This window comes from Cupressus sempervirens, chromosome 3, assembly GCF_028749045.1.
Source record: "Cupressus sempervirens isolate cs-2001-9-10 chromosome 3, ASM2874904v1, whole genome shotgun sequence".
Classification (NCBI taxonomy): Eukaryota; Viridiplantae; Streptophyta; class Pinopsida; order Cupressales; family Cupressaceae; genus Cupressus; species Cupressus sempervirens.
The window spans coordinates 510577201-510598491 of record NC_143120.1 but is presented as its reverse complement, the minus strand read 5'-3'; the positions used below and the strand labels follow the sequence as shown (position 1 = coordinate 510598491).

General features: G+C 35.2%; 1 pseudogene; it reads right to left on the bottom strand.

Annotated features, from left to right (window-relative positions):
* Positions 1–11478: 11478 nt before the first annotated feature.
* LOC149567418 (chaperone protein ClpB1-like) lies at positions 11479–18503 on the bottom strand (annotated as a pseudogene).
* Between the last annotated feature and the right edge of the window lie 2788 nt (positions 18504–21291).

Below are 21291 nucleotides of genomic sequence, written 5' to 3'. Positions count from 1 at the left end.
ATTCTTGGGGGGTTTTTTTATGATGATCTCTTGACTTTGATTGCAAAAAGATATGACCCTATATCTAGGATACTCAAGAATCATACTAGGGAGAATTTATTCAAGGTTTCACTTGAATTGATTAGGGAAGTTTTTGGTTTAATACCTAATCATGCATTGCATGAGCCAATCATTTTTGAAGACCTACAAGGTAGGTATGAGGCTCAGAAGGTGTATCTAAGGAGGGGGCCATTACAAGAACATTTTGTCAAGGTATGACATTTACCCCCAGTTACACCAAATACTCCAAACCCATTATTGAAAAAAAAAATTAACCCTAGAGCACAAGCATTATTTTTTTTCCCTCTACAAGGTATTTGGAATGGATGAACAAGATCATATCCAAGGCTTTATGGTTTTCATTATGGCTCAAACATTATAGTATGGTATGAGTTCAATTTTTTATTTTTCCACTTACTTAGCAAAGGAAATTCATAATGGGCTAGTAGGTATGAGTAAGGCCAAGGTAGAAAAGCCTGTTTATCTATATTTGATGCTTATGTACATATGTTTGTATAGAGGCCACTCTGTCTTTTCTAAAGAGATGAAGCTAGAGACTGAGAGGGATGGAGAGAAGCTTCCTGTACAATTATGGAGTGCAGAAATATGATGTGGGAAGTTACAAATGCCAATTTTGTGAGATTCAACAAATACTTTGCTTGCAAGATGAGGATTATATTGGTTGGAATTGTTCCTAGAATACCTTAACCCCTATTAGAATTAATTAGTCCTAAGTATTTTTCCAAAGGGTTGAAGGTGAGCCACAATTGGGGAGATATTATTCCATATTTAGTCTCAACTATTTTCAAAATATATGGATTTCAAGGCAAGCCCCATGTTTTACCCTACTAGGTGCCTTTGAAAGTTGGAATTGCAAAAATCCTATGGAAGATAGGAATGCTTGAAGAGGTACAACTTGCAGGCCGATCAAGAGGTACAATTTTCCCAACTTTTACTGTTGTTCATAGGTTTGTAATCACTAAAGGGGGATGGAAACACTTTGATAAATTTTAGGATAGATATCAGATGGCATAGTCTCACTCCTGTTTCATAGATCTTGAAGGCTTTTATGATATGTTCAAAGAAAGAACCAAGGCCAGATCTCATGAACGGTTTGTATATTTTCCAAAGGACATAATTAGGAATGAATTTATATTACAAGAACAAGAAGTTAGAAAGGAAAAGTGGAAATTATATAGTAGGGTTCTTGAATTTATCAATGCTTTTGAACCAAAGTATGACCCCCTGATTGATAAGAAATATTGGAGTGCTAAATTGGATTTTCTTGTGAGAATCTTTGTTGGCTTTATGCAAACTTTAAATGAGAAAAAGGCAATCTTAATCTAGACCTATCCTGATAGAGCAGCTAAAGTGGAGAGTAGATTAGCCAATAGGGTAGTCATATCACCATGCCAATACACATAGCAAAGAAGGCCTAGATATGTAGTGGCAAAGAGCATGCAACCTGCACCTCTTTATAAAAGACAATTTTCTAATAGCCCACATGTTGCACCTACTTTTAAACGATAGAAACTAGAGCAAGGTTGCTCTTCCTAGGCTAAAGAATATTCTCCCACCTAAACTCCACTCCTGATAGATAATGAAGTATCTTTGAGAGAATAGCTAAGACAAATGGGAGGGGAGAAGGACATTGTTATAACTACAGTAGATATAGAAGAAGAAGTGCCTAAGGAACCCCCTTATGCCAACATTAGCCCTCACTATAGGAGAGTTCAAAGGCAAAGAAATAGATCCTATGGTAGAACAGTCTTCTAAGAAATTTTTAGATGATGAGAGTTTTATTAAATCAAGGGAATTTCCTCAGTTTTTGTGGAGAAGAAATATTGACAATTTTGAGGCAAAATATAAAATGATTAAAATAGAGCAACCTGGCAAACAAGACTCTAAAATTGAGGAAGAAGTTAAAGCTAGTCTCATGGAGGAGTTTGCACAGATAACCCTTGAAGGGGGAAGACAACTACTGAAGGATTCTAGGGTTCTGATATTACCTAAATGGGATATTGCAAATACTATGATTTTTGACACTGTCACTAGTACATCTGAGACCATTTTTCGACCATTATTGGTCAAAATTTTGACCCACTTTTTGACCAAAATTTGACCAAAGTTGACCAACCCATTGGTCAAAAAAATTTCGGTCGAAATTTTGACCAATACTTTGGTCGAAAAATGTCCATAGCCATTGTGCAAGTTTTGTCAGGAATTGGTCAAAATTTTGACCAAACAAGGTAGAAATTTCGACCAAAGAAGGTAGAAAATCTTGACCAAAAAAGGTAGAAATTTCGACCAATGAAGGTTGCAAATTTTGACCATTGAAGGTGGAAATTTTGACCAATGAAGGTTAAAAATTTTGACCATTGAAGGTGGAAATTTTGACCAATGAAGGTAAAAAAATTTGACCATTGAAGGTAGAAATTTCAACCAATGAAGGTCAAAAATTTTGACCATTGAAGGTAGAAATTTCGACCAATGAAGGTAGAAATTTCTACCAACACGTGTGTGTAAATTTTTTTTAGGCATTCTATAAAATAGTTCACATGCCTTGCGTATGATATGAGATTTTGCATGCATCCTGCACTCTCTCATCCGGCTGATGATGGATTACGGAGAGTGATCTGAAACGATGACGCTAAAACACACACAATCAAATCCAAAATGAACTTGCATTACAAATGGATTGTGGAAATCTGATATTGTTGATTTTGCATGCATGTCTACCAGGACAATCACAACTTAAACATATATATATATATATATATATATATATATATATATATATATATATATATATATATATATATATATATATATATGTTTAAGTTGTGATTGTCCTGGTAGACATGCATGCAAAATCAACAATATCAGATTTCCACAATCCATTTGTAATGCAAGTTCATTTTGGATTTGATTGTGTGTGTTTTAGCGTCATCGTTTCAGATCACTCTCCGTAATCCATCATCAGCCGGATGAGAGAGTGCAGGATGCATGCAAAATCTCATATCATACGCAAGGCATGTGAACTATTTTATAGAATGCCTAAAAAAATATTGACAGTAACTAATATGCTTCTCCATTAATATGCCCGATACAATAAGAAAACTTGGCAACTATGCACAGCAAGTTATACGCTAAAAGGAAATCATTTAGGAGATACAGAATTTGAACAACCATATGTTAAGATTCTACAATTTGTATCACTTGTCAAAGTCTGACAGTTGAGAATAAGTTCATCATCCTCCCTACAATATGTTCCAATGGCTTGCACATCCACAAAAGTTCCAGCATCTCAAATTTGTAGAATATGAATTGTTACTCTCCAGGTTAGCTCGCCAAGTCACTCCCACCTAGTCACCTCAGTGAGTTGACTCTTTTAGTCAGCTCACCAAGTCTACTGTTCAAGTACGCACACCAGGTCGGCTCGCCAAGCTAGCCCACCAAGTCATGTCACCAAGTTGACTGTTTGAGTATGCTCACAAAGTTGACTCTTTAAGTTCGCTCATCAAGTCACCCCACCAAAGCACCTCATCAAGGTCAATCTTTAAGTCCACTCACCAAGTCAGCTCGCCAAGTCGACTCACCATCTCGCCTCACCAAGTGGACTTGCTAAGTCGGCTCGCCAACTTGCCCCACCAAGTCAACTGTTCAAGTATACTCACCAAGTTGACTCTTTGAGTTTGATCATCAAGTCACCCCACCAAAGTGCCTCATCAAGGTCAATCTTTAGGTCCACTCATCAAGTTAGCTCGCCATGTCGCATCTCTAAGTGGCCTCGCTAAGTTGGCTTTCCAACTTGCCCCACCAAGTTGCCACTTTAAGCCCACTCACCATGTTAGATCGTCAGGCTGGCTCCCCAAGTTAGCTCACCAAGCTGACAATTGAAGTACGCTTAGCAAGTCGACTCTCTAAGTTCACTCACCAAGTTCGCCCCCTAGGCCAACTCTCCAGGTCAGCTCACCAAGTCACCCCCACTTTCCCCACCAACTCGCCACTTTAAGTCAACTCGCCATGTTAGCTCGCCAGGCCAACTCCCCTAGTTAGCTCGCCAAGCTGACAATTCAAGTACGCTCACCAAGTTGACTCTTTATGTTCGCTCACCAAGTCTGCCCCCTAGGTCAACTCACGAAGTCACCAACTTATCTTATCTTGTGGAAACATGGTTGTTAAGTTTTATTTTTCCAAGTATTGTACTTGTGCTTATCTAGCATTATAGGAGATGTTCATACTCTTGACTAACTTATTTGGGCCTAGAATGACCAAAAAAAACAATTCCAAACTCCTTTTTCCAATCACTTTCCAAACTAGCTGTATATTTCTTTGCAGCCCTTTTTGTAATTAGCCCTCCTATGTAGGTTTTTTATCATTATCTTGCAAACTTTCTTAACAACCTACAAGACAAACAACAATTTAGGATACCCATTTGGACTATGTAAAGGGTTTTGCTGGTTTAGACCTAAAGGATACTGCCTGTACAACACATTTCCCAAAAATAAGGGTTTTGTGGCTTTACAAAGATCTTTGTTGTATCCTACAATTCTTTTGACCACTAATGTCAATAAGTCATAATATTAGTAACAATTATGAAGCTATCTATTACTGATACTAACTCAAATAAAAACCAATGCACCAGAGAAGACCTATGAAGTATACTTAAGAGTGCCCTTGGCTATTTTTAATACATTTGAGGACATAGAGGAATAGAAAAGAAGCATAAAATAGATATCTTCACTGCTACTCATAATAAACAGAAGACATACTCAGCCATGGTTGCATGATATAATCACAATGTTACACCCATTAATAAATAGTATGAAATGCTTGCTATAACAATAATCAATATAGTCTTAATCAAAAACAATAATTAATGTTGCCTCAAAATAACCAATATTTAAGAGAATTATATGAGAGCTTCTAAAAGAAGAATGATTTTTCACCACCCACACTGCCCAATTAGCAAAAGGAAATTCAATGTAATAATGTGATCAAATGTATATAGAATGGAAATCTCTCCAGACTAAAGGCAAGCTTACAAGTTACAACAAAAAGAACCTAATGCCCACACTTATTCTCAATATGGTAGAATGAGTTGCAATCAACTCTGTTGCTCTGATAATAAAACTTCCTGGAACAGACTAAATTACTTAGAAGTTTCACAGACATCAGATTCAGTAGCTGTATAACTATTATTTAAAAGGAAAAGCTTATAATGCTCCAACAACAAAATTTACAATATCTTCATATTGATTGGTATCCATGTGCATTTAAATGAAGCACAAAAAATGAAATTGGTACATATAAGAACTTCTAAAGCTGAAATGTATACATTGAGCACCAATATAATTCTAACAACCAATTTCAATGGCACACCCCCAACATCACTTGAGGAAAGGCAACAAACAATTAAGTACGCATACATCATAGACTTAGGAATTAAATTGCAATACAATAGTCCCATAGAAGAACAACCATGCACTAAGTCGTGTCAACGAACCTAGAAATTCCTTGTGGTAGTGGCAATGCAACAGATACAACATTCAGTTGATTTGAGAATCCATTTGCTAAAGGGTTCACTGGCTGGCCTTGACTCTGATTTGTCTGGTACTGTGGTACACGTTGTCACCTTTTCTGCTCCTGATTCTTGGGCTTGTCACCTGAAGGTGAACTTCCTAGCAGTCTTTGAGAAGCACTAGGTGAAGGTTGAGCCTTTTTTTCTTGATAATAATAATTGTTTTGCCTGTGCTGAGGATATCTATTTGGGTAGGAACCATTTGTCGCTATCGCCCACTGCTGAAGTTTCTAGAAAACTTTTTCTATAGGAGGAGTGGAGGAGGCATCTTTTGGTGCCTATATCGAAAATCAGCTCCATTCGAACAGATACCATGTTTATACCTATTAAACAGTAAAATTAAACATTCATTTAGTACTATTACCATTTAGGTTCCAAATATATGACAGAAAAATCTTAATCACTAGCATGAATGTAAGAAATATTCTTGATCAATGATTGGAATCATAGCACAATCAAAGACCAAAATGGTAATTCAATATATTGTACACAATTATTTCTTAATCAGTCCTTTCTTGTAATTATCTCTGACAAAATAGGATAAGCCATATTCTTCAACAAGACACTAGCAAAAAACTGATATAAAATTTAACGAAATACTCAAAATAAATTATCAACACATCTAATGATCTGTTGGTAAAAGCTATGAGTGCTAATCAGAAAACGTGCTACCACACAGCCAGTTTATTAAGTACAAAACAAAAGTTTTGATTAGAAGCTAAGATTGTTTGAACAGAGCTATATCAATTTAGGTCCATAGTTTACAAACACATAAAGTTCTTGTTGGAGGTGTGATTTTTCCTGCCAGAGACTCATGGATCAAATCAGTGGAAGAAATTCATAGTTTTCTCAGTGGGAATCAACAAATTTTGCCAACTTATCTCATGGTAAATAGCACCACAAATCTGCAAAAAAAACAATTTTATGGTTCTTTTCATATTTGCTAGATCAAAAAGTAATTGCGTGTCAAAGAGGAGTGACAAGGAGCAAGCAGAAGAGGAGTAAGATTTGTCACCTTGTTGAAAAGATTTTTTAAGCAAACGGTAGGGTTTATAAATGATTTTATTTTTTTTCCTAATTTTCAAATGAATGTCTAGTGTTTTAAAGTTCTTAGTTTTCCATTTTTTGTTGTTTCATTTTCATATAGTTATTTCATTTCTAAAATTCTTCTTGTTTCATTTTCTAAATCCTTGATGTTTCATTTTCTGAATTGTTGTTGTTTAACTTAAACTTTTCAGTGTAACCTGGGTGCATGCACCCGCCCTAAAACCCCCTGCCCCGGGTGCACGTACATAGTTTTAGTAGTGTACAATGCACTGCCAACATTAGCAACTCCATAGGACTAAATTACACCATGCTTTTTGCAGAGAAGATAAATCAACATTCAAATTACAATGGAAATATTCATACCTTTAGCGACTTAAAAAAGTGAATACAGCAATTCCAGACCTATGCTCTTGTCAACTAAATCATAGTTTGCAAAGCTATATATATATATATATATATATATATATATATATATATATATATATATATATATGAAAATTTGGTATAGTCGCAGATGCATGTACTGAACATAATTAAAAATGAGAAAGCTGGCAAATGCCTCCAAAGCAATAAAAAATGATATGTCCAAAATCAATAGAATTCAGAAATTGTCAACTGCAATGCTCATATTTAACCAAATCCAAGACCTGAAGCCAGTGGATATCATAATGCATGAGTTTCCAACAAGATAGTTCACAGCTCATCATTGAACAGATACTAAACATAATCCTAAGTAAAACTCACCAGTGAGCTAGAAGATGTGGGTGTCATAGATGCTGTAGGAGGCCTTTGTATAGGAAGAGGCATCCTCATATTGTTCATCTGTTATAAGAAAATGACCTAGCAGTGAGGAATGAAATAGGAAAAATAGTCACATGGATAAAAAAACATGCACAAACAGCAAAAACAATAGATCGACATGCAATAATCAATGAGTCTCAAACATAACAGGGTCTTGAGAAATGTGATTGCTACAACAAAACACCCAACATCGCAACGAAACTTGTTTCAAAGTGAAAAAATTGCTCAAATACAAATTATATAATTAAAATTTCAAAATTAAATTACTCCAACTACTGTCACAAAATGACAGAGTGCACATTTTACAGAAGGTGCTCCAAATGGATACATAAGTGTTGTGCAACAATTCCAGCAGTTCACATGTGCAACCTGATTTGCTGTTTCAAATGCACATTTTCCACTGCCAAATTATTATAAAAATCAATAGGACATTTCAAAATAACATATTACATGTATTTTCCATCTTGAGTTTCATTAAAATGATTGCAAGAAAAAAGGTCTTTACCCATCAAGCTATAGATGACTTTCACCTAGCTAATCTCACTGACATAGATAATGACAACACAAAAATGTTAAAAAGAAATGATTAAAAAAGAACAAGAATATTTAATGCGATACAAAATTGTTTGATGATATAAAAGTGTGAATTTTACTTTGTGGGGGAGAAATAATAAAAAATATTTCATTCCCACTTGAACCATCCTTAGTGAGGAGCTTATTCAAAAGAGGAGACGTCTCTCAAACAATCTAAGAAGACATTTTCAGATAGCTTAATCGATCCTATTTCACTAACATAGTTGAAACTTGAAAAACTTGGACTTGAGAATAACTTGGTAGGTCAAATATTTTAAAACATAGGACTTTGCAAAAAACTCAGCAATTTTCTTGAAAATTTTCATATACAAAAATGTTATTCCTCAAAAACACACATTACTAAATTCTTTTTGTGTACTACAATTTTTCATCATATATAAAGCAGAAATAGAATTTAATGTATATCATTGACCAAAAAATAGCTATAAATGAGTTAAGAATTATAAGGCCACTTTCATTAGCCATATCAAATGTAGAAGTTGTCTCATCTAAAGAGATTATTAGCAAGTTGTGCAATAATAACATCTTAGCAGGCACGCTCAAGAGTTCTATCCATATTCCCTGTTGTCCCCTTGTAATCAAAAAATTTATTTGAATTTGGGAGTGGGGACCCCGATATGGGATCAAGGAACAGTGCACCTTGTAGGGGTCTTAGCGCAATGGGTGAAATATTCCTTCTAATAGTTCTTACTTGGAATATTAAAAATTCATAAAACTAGCTCAAACAAAACCCATTTTTCACAGTCATGAAGGATTTATGCATCATGCAGGCATTTATTAATGATAATACCCTTGTTGGCAAAATAGTCAATTACTTCTACTGGCTGGAAATATTCTGGCAGAATTACTAATTTTTTTAAGTGACTAATACAAGGGGTAAACATAGAGATATAAGATGTGAAAGTTGCAACATACCAACCTGCACCTACTTATTTATCATTCAATGAACTCCAAGAATCCACTGGCAATGCCCAGTTGGCTATAAAAATAGTGGGTTTACCTGTAGTAGGAATAGGTCAAACATGCAACAATTTCTTTTCAAATTGATTCTTCAATAGCGCCTTGAAAATTAGGAATTGTTTGACCTATTCTATCTGGAAATTGTTATTGCAATCCTTTCCCAAATATTCATAGATAGATAGATGATTTTCCCAACTCCAATTGCTAACTTAAAGAAAAGAAAAACATTAAAGGCAAAATGCCAAAAAGAAGTGATTTTTATTGGCAACTAAGATAATTCCCAATGTTTTATTCATAGATTTTAATTATCAACTTTGATTTGTGTCAATCCTTAGTTTTCCAAGGGTTTCGTCCTAAAAAAGCAGTATCTAAACTTGCAAAGAAAAATTTATAGATAGATAGATGATTTTCCCAACTCCAATTGCTAACTTAAAAGGAAAAAAAAACATTTGAGGCAAAAAGTTGTGGTTTCCATCTTGGATGACAAGAAGATGTGATTTCTATTGGCAACTAAGATTATTCCCAAAGTTTTATTCAAAGATTTTAATTATCAAAACAACACTTCCTAGTTGCCATAACATTGTAATGAAAGGCATGGTCCCACCAATCGACATAATGAGCAATTAAAATAATAATTGCTAGGACTTAAGCTTTTCAGGCTATTATTTGAATATTCATTCATTCCCTTACTATTCAATTAATTTTCTAACCTTGGGGAATTAAGAGTCCGAATTTGTAATTTAAGCTCTTTCCCTTGTACTTAATTGTTCATTTAATAGTCCTATAATTCCTTGGCTCCATATCAGGGACATTACAAAGGGCAGCCAAGCCCAATTGAAGGTCTCAGAAACCTGCACCACCAATAAAAATCTTGTTTCTTTTCGTTGCAAGAAAAACTCCCAAATTTTTGCATTTACTCGAGAGTTTTCAACAACTTCTTGGAAAGTTTTTGCAAGAGTAATTAGACTCTCATTTTGATTCGGGAGTACTCCCAAGTCGAGAAAAATTGGTGAGTTGTTCAATAGAGGTCTGAATTGTCTAGTCAATGAAGCACAATTCTTCCAAAGCCAAGCTTAGAATATGAGCAATCAATAATTGTAAGGAAGTGCTTCCTTAATATCACCAAACTAAATCAAAACAAAAATGGGAAATCTACAGAACAGGACGGTACCTAAAATGGGCAGCAAATTTGTTAGGGGGCTACTGTGCAAAAAACTTTACCAAGACGGCCTGGTTATCCAGATTCCCATCCCCAATGACCCAGCAACGAAAGTAGTGTTGCAAACTTTTTTTAAAAAACCTTTTTTTTAACTTATCTTCATTTGGTTAGTCCCAATAAGATATTAAATTCACAGCATCACGAATGAAACTAAATTTTGATCAATATTTTGACCTTCCAAATCTCAAAAGAACTTTTGAATGCAAGCATCTCCATTAGCCTGATTCAAATAAGCATGGAACATATCAAACACTACAGTCCCAAAATATACTCCAATATCCAAATAAGAGATATTTGGGTGTGGAACAGAGGTTGCATTTTCCTTATGCTCATAGATGTCATTGAAAAATAACCAATGCACTAATTCAAGTAAACTGAAAGGGGATACAAGTGGATTTAACACAGAAAGCACATAAAATGAAGGTAAAGGAGATATTTCGTAAGAATTTCCTTTCATTCTTTTAGAAATTTTGATTTTAAATACTGCAAATGACTGCATAATGAGAGGTTTGGAAGATGCTATAATGGCTTTACAATATGACTCCCACTGATTTAAGGTGTGACCTCGATTGATTTTACATTGGGAAGACACAAACTCCATCAGGGTCATCAATAAATTGAGTATGCCATTATCAAATACATGAAGCTTATCCTTGCATAGACCCAGAAATATCTTCAAATTTGGCTGATCAGTTTTTGTTTGCCATTGATCACAATGCAAGTCCTCATGCTTTGTATCACAATTCTCTAAGCCTTTGGTATTCTTTGAAATTGAACAACACATCCATTTATGCATAAAAATGTTTATTACAGGATGACCTAGAACTGTGCGAATGATTTCTTCAATAGACATCATATCCAAACTAGCATCAAGTCTATCCGTACAATAATCACTCCAGAATCCCTCTATAGTATGAATTAGAAGATGCCTTAAGAGAGAAAAGCAAGTTTCTAGTTGCTCTTTTGAGTCTGCCTCTTCACTCGATGATGATTCTATTTGTAAAATCCAATGCAAAATCAACTATAGCATGTTAATGTAATCAAAAGAAACTTGATATAATTTTGCCTCCAAAATGGCTTTCATGTACACATAGCTCAAAAGCTTTGATTGATAATAATTTGCACTTAACATAAACAAAACAGAGAATGGTATGGATTGGATAAAAGAAACAAAAGCTACAGTAGCCGAATCATTAGAACATCTACCACCCATGGAAACAGACAGTGACTGCTTCTATGTACTTTTATGTCTCATTTGATAAAATTTGAACCCATCATCCAAAGAAGAGTCTTGCTTATCAACATGATGTACTTGGAGATTACCATTATCTCTACTTGTCTGATAAAAATATCTGGCAAGCTTCAGACCCAATAAGAAATAATCATCCCAGGCCTCAACAATTCTACCAAAAAGATCTCTATGCACACACAACAAAGCCAACAAGACAGAAAAGTTCTTTCCAAACACTTTATGGCATAATGTAACAAGGGAAGGAAAGTTTTCCACTATTTCCTCTGGCATTGCAGATACTATGGAGGATGCAAATGCAGTTGTTGCACCAGATTTCCTCTCACAATCTGTATTCTCTACAAGTGACAGCACTTGGGAAAAATGAAGCAAACTTCTCAATGGACTCCATTCACAAAGAAAATCTTCTGAACCATGATCAGATTGATATACTTGATTGATTTTTGGAAGCAAAGTAGTCACAATTGTGAAAGATAATGACCTTGAATTAGCCTATGAGAGGAAATATCCACTTGTCAACATAAGGATCTGACTTCAAACTCAGAATGAACTATATGAGGAAGAACAGATACACACCTGAACCTACAAAAGAAAGTTCATCACACTGGCCACATAGAATGAAATCATTATCTGGTGGGAAAGCTTCTGACTTTTGGAACTTGACTCGACAACTCGAAGGCACTTTTGCAAGACACAGATCACAAGAGGGCTAAAATGTGGAGGTGAAAGATCTGCATAATTTTTAATGAGTAAGTTATTAATCAAAAATAAAAGAGTAAATGAACAGACAAGAAAATTTATTATACAGGCCCAACTAATAATTTTCACTTTTCAGAATGAAATTGTGGTTGCTGTTAGACATCTGTTTTCCATAATTCATTATGCATCAGCAACTACTCATCAAAGGCTAAGAAAACCATGTAGTGTTTGGAACTAGGCTGTTATTTTCTTCAAGTCAAAGGGATGAAATCATTTGAAAGAAAAAAAAAATTTAATAAAAATATAATTAGTGCTACAGTTAAACCCAAGATAGACAAGTCATTCTATGATTCTAGATATTTTCTAATAAAAGAAACAGACAGACATGAAATGGGAGGTATGGGGCATAAAACAGTCAAAAGATGCTTCTCATAACAAGAGCGAACAAGCAAAATTCACCCTGATGAAAAAAAGATTACTTATTCTTTAACTCTAGTAACTCAGAAGAGTAAGAACCTTCAGTATTGGAAATTGAAATGAGCAATCTTATTAGTCATTTCACATGGGCTAATGACATAGAACATGAGTTTCAAGACACCAAAACATTTGATGATGAAAAACACAATTCATAAATAAAGAATAAGACAACGATGGAACTTGTAAGCACTCTTAAAAATAAAATACAACTGAAAGTAAAGTGTGCCAGAGAGATGCATATTCTAGATTCGATTGTGTGCCACATTTTTGCATCAACATTTCAAATCACACTCAGTGATCCATCATCAGGATGAGAAGACCTATAGGAGATAAAAAAAAATTTGAATCCAGAATATGCATCTCTCTACTATGACTGATTGTGGAAATCTGTTCTTGTTAATAAAGTGTAGTAGTTGAACAGGAGTCTATAAAATTTGCAAATGGTTAACCTATATGATGGTTAATGCCCCTTGAGATCATATGTGACTAAAATAAGCTCCTTATCCGAAAAACAGAAAATAGAATTCAATTTTGAAAATGGAAAAAAAGACAGTTATAGCATCACAGGGATTTCCAAATTGCTAATTGCAGCAGGTGGTGGTTACAAATGTATCTTGGAGATTAGAGAACTATTATGAAAGTTACAGATCTTTCACGGTGACTGTGGAGCCAGAAGCCTAGTTTCACTGTGTTTTAGTCATTCTTCTTTGAGTAGTGGGCAGGGGTTGATGGCCTGATTGTAGTTGGTGGCATTAGAGAGGAAACATTACAATTTCATCAAGCTGCATGCAGACAATATCTATGGCCCTTCCAAAATGAAGAGCCAGAACTTTGTACAATGTATCCCTAATGTTCTTGTCAACTTCCTGTTTCCTCATGAGAGTTTGTAGTAAGTATCTCATCTCTTTAGAAAAAGGAATTCAAATTCACCCTTTTTCTACAAACAAAAACTGGCTATTACCACAATGCAAGCAATAAGGGACACCTCAAGCTGCTATATAACATGCAAAGTAGAGAATGGATTTAATAATAAACATCTATCCTAGAGAGATTTAGAATAAGCTCATAGGAGGAATGTAAAGTAGCTCATTATGCCAGATCGAGCCCAACATTTAGTAGCATAACTTTTGAAAGATATAGATGTCACTTTTTTGGGAATCAACTGCACATTTATTGAATGAAATCAATCTATATGATGCATCTTTTCACACGGAATGATTCACAAGAGACCATCTCTTGTGAGGTTGAATGTTACACAATGGAACTCCCTCGTGATCATTCCTACTAATGTTGGTGCCCAATTTGTTTATAGATATGAATGCTCACCACAATATGACAATGACAATGCTATTTGGTGGGTAGTTTTTCCACGGCCATTAATACCTTCTTATAACCATTTATTAAATCCCAACATTCTAACCTCATTAAGCTCATTTTGAACCTGTGGAATTTGAAAAATAAGAACAGTACGTTATCCCACAGAAATCCCTTGCATACCATAGTAATCTTCTCTTTCTATGTGTGTATATAATGCTCATGCAATATAGCAAAACGGTCTTTTTAAAAGAAAGGTAGATCTCCATACTAACCTCCACAAGCCAAGCCTTGCTTGCTCTATCTTTCTCCTTTTCAAGAGCATGGAGCTCAATTTCTAATTGAATTTGTTTCCTTTCAAGTGCATCAATTTCTTCAGGTTGACTATCTAATTGCACTCTCACATTTGCACATGCCTCATCAATCAAATCAATTGCTTTGTCAGGAAGATTCCGGTCTGTTCATAGTCCAAACAAGATAACAATAATTAATCAATTTCACAAAGCCCACAAAATGTTTGCATTCTACTCAATGAAAATTAGTGTCTCAAGCTTATACTTTAAAATCAAGTAATTAATTATACACAATCACTCGATTAAAATCAAAATTCTGTCCATTCATGATAAAATCTCATATCTAAAGAGCTGCCACACAATGTCATCTTTTTATATCACCACTTAAATCATATGAATATCTATTTGAAGAACTTACCAGTTATATAATGACTTGATAACTGGGCAGAAACCACTAATGCTCTGTGCATGATCCTCACACCATGGTGACCCTCGTATTTTTCTTTCAGACAACGCAAAATGTTGATTGTGTCAACCACACTTGGTTCAGCCACGTACACCTGCCAAAGACACTTGTTGAGATAATCTACTCACAAGGTGATCTGTGATCCTACAGTGATACATACCTGAAAATAAAATGCACCAATAAAATTAATCAAGGGCCGACTTTTTGAAATCGGCACTTGAATGCAGCATCTTTCTCTACGTATTTTCAATACTCGTCCAGTGTAGATGCTCCCACACACCTCAAATGGCCCTGAGCAAGCATTGGTTTCAATAAATTAGCAGCATCCATTGAACCCTCAGCACATCCTGGGACAAACCCCCTTTTTCAAATTGAAGACAACTAATTATAATGATACATATTTAGATTTAATCAAATGGAGAAAGAAACAATAAAAAAAACACTCACCAGCACCGAGAACCAAATGTATTTCATCAATAAAAAGAATGACTCTTCCTTGGGATTCATCCACCTCCTTCAAAACAGATTTTATTCTTTGTTCAAATTCACCCCTGTATGTTGTTCCAGCAACTAGGGCTCCCATATCCAATTCTATCAATCTAAATTCTAGCAAATTACTGCAACATTCCAAAGAAATTTTATGAATGTCAAAGTGCAAATTCATGAAGTCCCAAACCAACTGCAAAAACTACAATTTAATGCTAGTCCCTATCCTAATACTACTTAAATATTCCCAAGCATCAACATTTTATTATATGTTAGCTTACAAAGGCAAAACTAGTTTACAAGGACACGTGCCAATCTTTAACCAGAATGCACAAGGAATCATGTTGACCAGATATCTAGAGCTTAGAATAGCTTGTGCAAGTTGCTTCAGTGTTATTAATTTTAGCTTGTAGTAATATATAAGGGGGCATAGTGTTGCATCATTTGAACTTTCAATTGCTAATTTAGAAAGAGGTGTGCCATGTAGAACAGTGTAACGTATATATTGCCACCAAAGGAAAATTCGAATGTAAAGTTTGAACAATAATATAACTGGCATAAAACAGATTATGAAATCCTTCTGCAAGTACTAATGTATGCTTACTACTATCTATCCTACAGGAAGCCCTAGGGTATATAAAATTAAAATAAAAAGACCGACATAAACGTCAAATTTTCCTCTCTTATTAAGCTTTTTCTTTACTTCAGAATTGCTAAAAATAAGAACCTGTTTAGCAAAAAACAACTTGCCTTGGCACATCTCCTCTAACAATCCTTTGAGCCAGTCCCTCCACCATAGTAGCCTTTCCAACACCAGCCTCTCCAATTAGCATTGGATTGTTCTTCGTCCTCCGACACAGAATTCTGATGATTCTCTTGGTCTCTTCATCTCTGCCAATAACTGGGTCAAGCTTCCCAGCTAGTTCCACCAAGTCGCACCCATAGATTTTCAGAGCTTGGAAGTTTGTATGACCAAAGGTAGTCTCCGACTTCTTTCCTTCTACCCTCAGCTTCTCAATTTCAGATTTAACACCCAAACCACTCATGCCTGCTTCTTCAAAGTTGTCCACAATCTGTGAATCCTCCAATAATCCTAGAATAAGATGATCTACAGCCAAATGAGAATCTCCTTTCTTCTTTTGTCTCGATTGTGCGCGCCTGATGCATTTGATTAAAGCAGTGCTGGGGGGATTTTCTTGTGGAGCAGGGTTATGAGAATCGGGATATACATGATGTTGAGACTTACATGATGTGAGTCCATTCCCTTACATGATTGAAGGTGCTTATATTCCTAATCAGCCAAAATATGTGGGACTAATGATTTTTAAAGGTTGTTTGCTTTAAATGTTCCCCATAGACAAAGGAATATGCCTATTTAAGCAGTATCAATTCATGGACAAAATTAGTGAAGATTTAACAACATCTCATCTTAAAGGGCATAGTCCAAGAAGGTTAACAGGTTGATGACCACTGGTTTATTTGTATATAAACAACATGACTAATTCTTCTATCATATAATATCTTAGTAAGTAAAGATGTTGAGTAGTGATCGTAGAGGTCTTCTACCTTTGGTGGCTGGCTACTTGAATGCGGGCTTCACTTCGAGAAACTGAATCACAGCACATGCATTCATGACATACTAAAGAATCCTCCTAGTTTCAGAAAATATTGTCCCAAACTCTTGTTTTGTCACTCCCTTCCAATACCCACTCAATACTCCCCACACCCATTTTTATGCCGTAAAGAAATTTAAGGATGGCTTCTTGAACATGTAATACGATCTTTTGAGCTAGCACTATAACTGAAATATCATCAACATGGTTAGCTTTGTAAGATGTTTATCATACATCGGCATGCTGTGCACGAATTCGACAACATAACAACACAAACAATCTTTGTGGAGTCTTTTGTCTATTGTTGTTCAAGGAGACAATCAATTCGATGGAGTGAATAGTTCTTGTAGTGGTTTGTTGAGGGTTTTTTAATTAATAGAAATCAACACTTATCTACCTTCCCAGTTTGTGGAACAAAGATCTTTTAGCTGACGGGTTTCAACAAGTTAATTTTTGGGGGAAAAAGTAAAATTGTTTTCTCAAATAACATCAAAATGATCGCAAACAACTGAATAAAATGAGCTTGCATTGAAATGCTGGTTTCCGTCTACATGGAAGAAACATTGGAATGAGAAAAACTAGGACACTTCAAAGTTCAAGGCCCAAATATGTATTGATAAGATTTAGCAGATGGTGATTTGTAGGAAGAAACTATTAAGTGTCAAGATTGATTTCACCTCTGCCTAACAAACCGAGCCATGTTTGTGTGCACTTCTATATAGAATTCAAAGTTTAAAAAAATCTCTTTGCTCATCTGACATGTTTCTAATTGCATAACTAAAAGGAAATTAAAATAAAATATTTACAAAATCCAAAATCAGCTATTGTGGGGGATACAAATTTGACTAGCTAGCAGAGTACAGAGCATCATAAGCATGAGCTACACAGCATGAATCTATTTTTTTCAATGTGTAACATTTTCTAAACTCAACTTCTAACAAATAAGTAAGGATCATTGAACTTGGTAAATAAGAGGTAGAATTGAGCTACAAATAATACATTGTGAGCTTCCAAATTATCTGCTACAACAGCAGACCAGTTTTTGTGTTCTTGAAATTATCATGAAGATCATTACTAAGTGCTTTATTTAAATTAAGGAGGCCCGAGCTTAGTATTGTTTAGGTAAAGTAATTTGAAGAACTAATTATTCTTTCCATCTCTTGACCATAGATGGAATGTTGGTGTTGAAAAGAATCACTTCAATACAGTATTATAAATATAGCAAGTGATGTATAATAGTTAAGATTAAAATCATTATATTTCTTATTATTTCTCTCACATCTATGAAATAGTATTATTCACAAAGAACTATTAAACCTCTTGTGAGTGGATCAGAATGACTTGTATGCATCCAAGATTGCATATGAGAAAAGATACAGAGTTTTAGAGTTACCTCTCAGCTTCTAGTGCAAAGCCAATAACATAGTATGTAACTGAAACCCAAATCAATGCTTCTAGAAAAGATAGTGGGATCTTCACTATCCATGCCGGTAATGCATAAGCCCAAGTTGGATAGAATAGGAGGTCTCTTTGCTTGTAGAAAACTGGAAGGCGGCCAACTGTCATTGACATTTCTGGAAATCCATTAAACATCATATGGACTAGACTGAAGAACATAGCTCCCATATATAGATTTCCATCTGTAATGTTCTGTTGGTGCATTTTTGTGCACAAAAATAGCGTAATTGTGATTGCCCCAATAACTGCAATCTACATTATATATTTGTTAGGATTCATTCTTCTTTCTCTAATAAGATAAATAAAAGGAATGCTTGAGCTCCCCAAATTTGGGATCCAAGTGACTCACCGGTCCTACTTTAAATATGTAGACAAAAGAGTTTCTCTTCATAAGCAGTACTTCTCGAGAGAAGCAAGATTTGAGCATGTTCATTCTACTAACACCATATCTAGTAGATGTAAGAGCTACAGTATGGTTCATTGTTTTGTCATATGAATGTGATAACTCTTCTGCGAGACACTTGCCTACATGTAAGTCTCAACATCAGGTACCAACACATGAGGTATCTTATAGCATAATACTAAATTTTAATTTTTTGGACGAAACCCCAATCTACCTACGATATCCAATGATTTAGGAATTCTAAATTATTACATCATAATGAATTTAACTCTGTATAAAACGCATCGACTGCCAAAAAATAAATATCAATACTATTTTAACAAATTGAGCCCCAGTTAGCCCATAGCTCACATATGCCACGTTGCATTCCAAATTATCCAGATGCTTACGCCGGATGGAATACCCTTAGCAGCTTTGGCTCTCATGTATCCGTAGTTGGGATTCGTCGGTTCTTCGTGGTCGTAACAATAGCTTCAAGCGGTGAAAAGAACACGAGTGCTCCAAGCCCCTGGGCGATCGAGATCCAGCTACGCACACTAGAATGGCTGCTACAAAGCCCTCCAATTTTTCATACTTTTGAAGAACTTCCAGTCGTCAAAGATACAATCGTGCGCGGTGCAGAACGCATTGCCCTATAGGGCCAACCCTGAACGCTACCACTAGCTGTGTGCAATGTAGCTCTTTCCCAACAAATGTAAACCCTACCCTGATGCTATTTTCTCTAGAACTGAATGATAACAAAAAAAAAGTGAAATAAATTTAAGATTAATGCACCCATCAGAGCAGATCTCTGGTCAAATAGCTCTAGTTCCTCAATTCCCGCGCGCGTTGAAGCTAAATAGAATCAATGAAATGGGTGGCATTTGCCCTTTTTACATATTAAGCTCATGTTGGTCAAAATTTCAACCAACACGGGCATAGATTTAAAAAAAGCCATATTTTCCCTTTCCATACCGACCAATTTAATAAATGGTCAAAATTTTTGGTCGAAAAATGACCTCAAATGTACTAGTGTGTGAGGAAAGCAAAAGACACCCAGTTCAAAATTGAGGAGGAATTCCTACAAGTCCATAAGGGGTTAAAATATATCTACTTGATGACCATCAGGTCTTAGAGATGTGGTCCATCTAGAAAAGAGAAAAATCTTGGATTCAAGAAGTTTCAGATTCTGAACACACGAGTAGTCTCATGGTTTACAGGGCAAAAGAGGTGGATAGTGAGAAAGTTTCTCAGATGACCCATGAAATGGTGAATTTTGGAGTTGTGGTTACAACTAAAGATAAAAGTAAATTCCTAGAGCTAAATGCTAAGTTTGAAAAGCTACTAGAGGCATATGAAGAAAGAGGAAATAGAATACACTAGATGGAAGGGGCAATGCTTCAAATGGAAAAACAATTGGGGAAAAGGAAAGTAGGAGAAGAATTTGGTCAACCAAGAATCACTCATCCTCCTCATCCTCCAATTGAACCTTTCAAATCAACTCCCCTTGTAGAAATATCAGCTACTCCATAAGGACTCCAAGCATGTACAACTAAAGAACTTGAAGAAGAACGGGCTAAAATATGGGAAATGCATGTGGAGTTGGGTGTGTAGTATGAAAATAAATTGAGACACTCAATTATGTATCTGGTAGACAAGATAGGATGGCTTGCATTTTATTCAAACAATTGTCAAAATTAATGGATATATGGGATAAGTTGAAAATTAATGAGGCCACTTTAAAGCCAATTGTAAGAAAATGGAACAATAGGGATAGTGATGTCACCATTATGCTATTCAGTCATTAGTCTTTTTTGTGAGAAAATAGAGAAAACTTTTGACATGACGAATGACCTCTCTGATTTTCATAACAAGAGAGTTGCATTGCAGAGGAGGATTATTAATTATTTTTCAAAATATCTTAGTGGAAGTTTTGAGATTTTCCCTAATGCACTCAAGGCCATAGATAAATTGAAAGATAAAGAAGAATGGACCAAGGAGTTGGATGAATTAATGTGCATCAGATTGAATAATGTCATAAATGAAAAAGGCCACATATGGTTTGCTAAAATAACTAAAGAAGTTGTTTGAGTCCAAATATTTTTTGATTCTTTCAAAAAGGAGTTTGATGATATTGAAAAATTAAGAGAAGAAATTCTAAAGAAACAACAAGAGATTTTGAATTTCAACTAGCCAGATGATACAATTGTTAACAAATGGATGGCAGGTCTTGCCCAATCAAACCAATTGATATTTGAAGAAATCGATGAAAGTGGTGTGGACCTAGATGAGCTACAAATCATAGATACACCAAAAGAAAGACAAGAAGATCAATTGATTACAATTATAGAGGTAGTTAGTCAAACTAATGATTTGGCAATAGAGAAACCAATTGTAACTGTTGGCTTGTCAGTTCATGATGACTTGGAGGGAGAACCATGAGTTAAAATAAATTTTCAAATATCAGAACATGGTCCACCACAAGCAAATCAAATGGTCCCACAATATGAGGAACAACAATTACATCTAGGCCAATCATCAAGTGAAAATCCTCAACAATAAGAAGTCACAACAGAAATGGCCCCACAATAGGAGGATACATGATGTAGA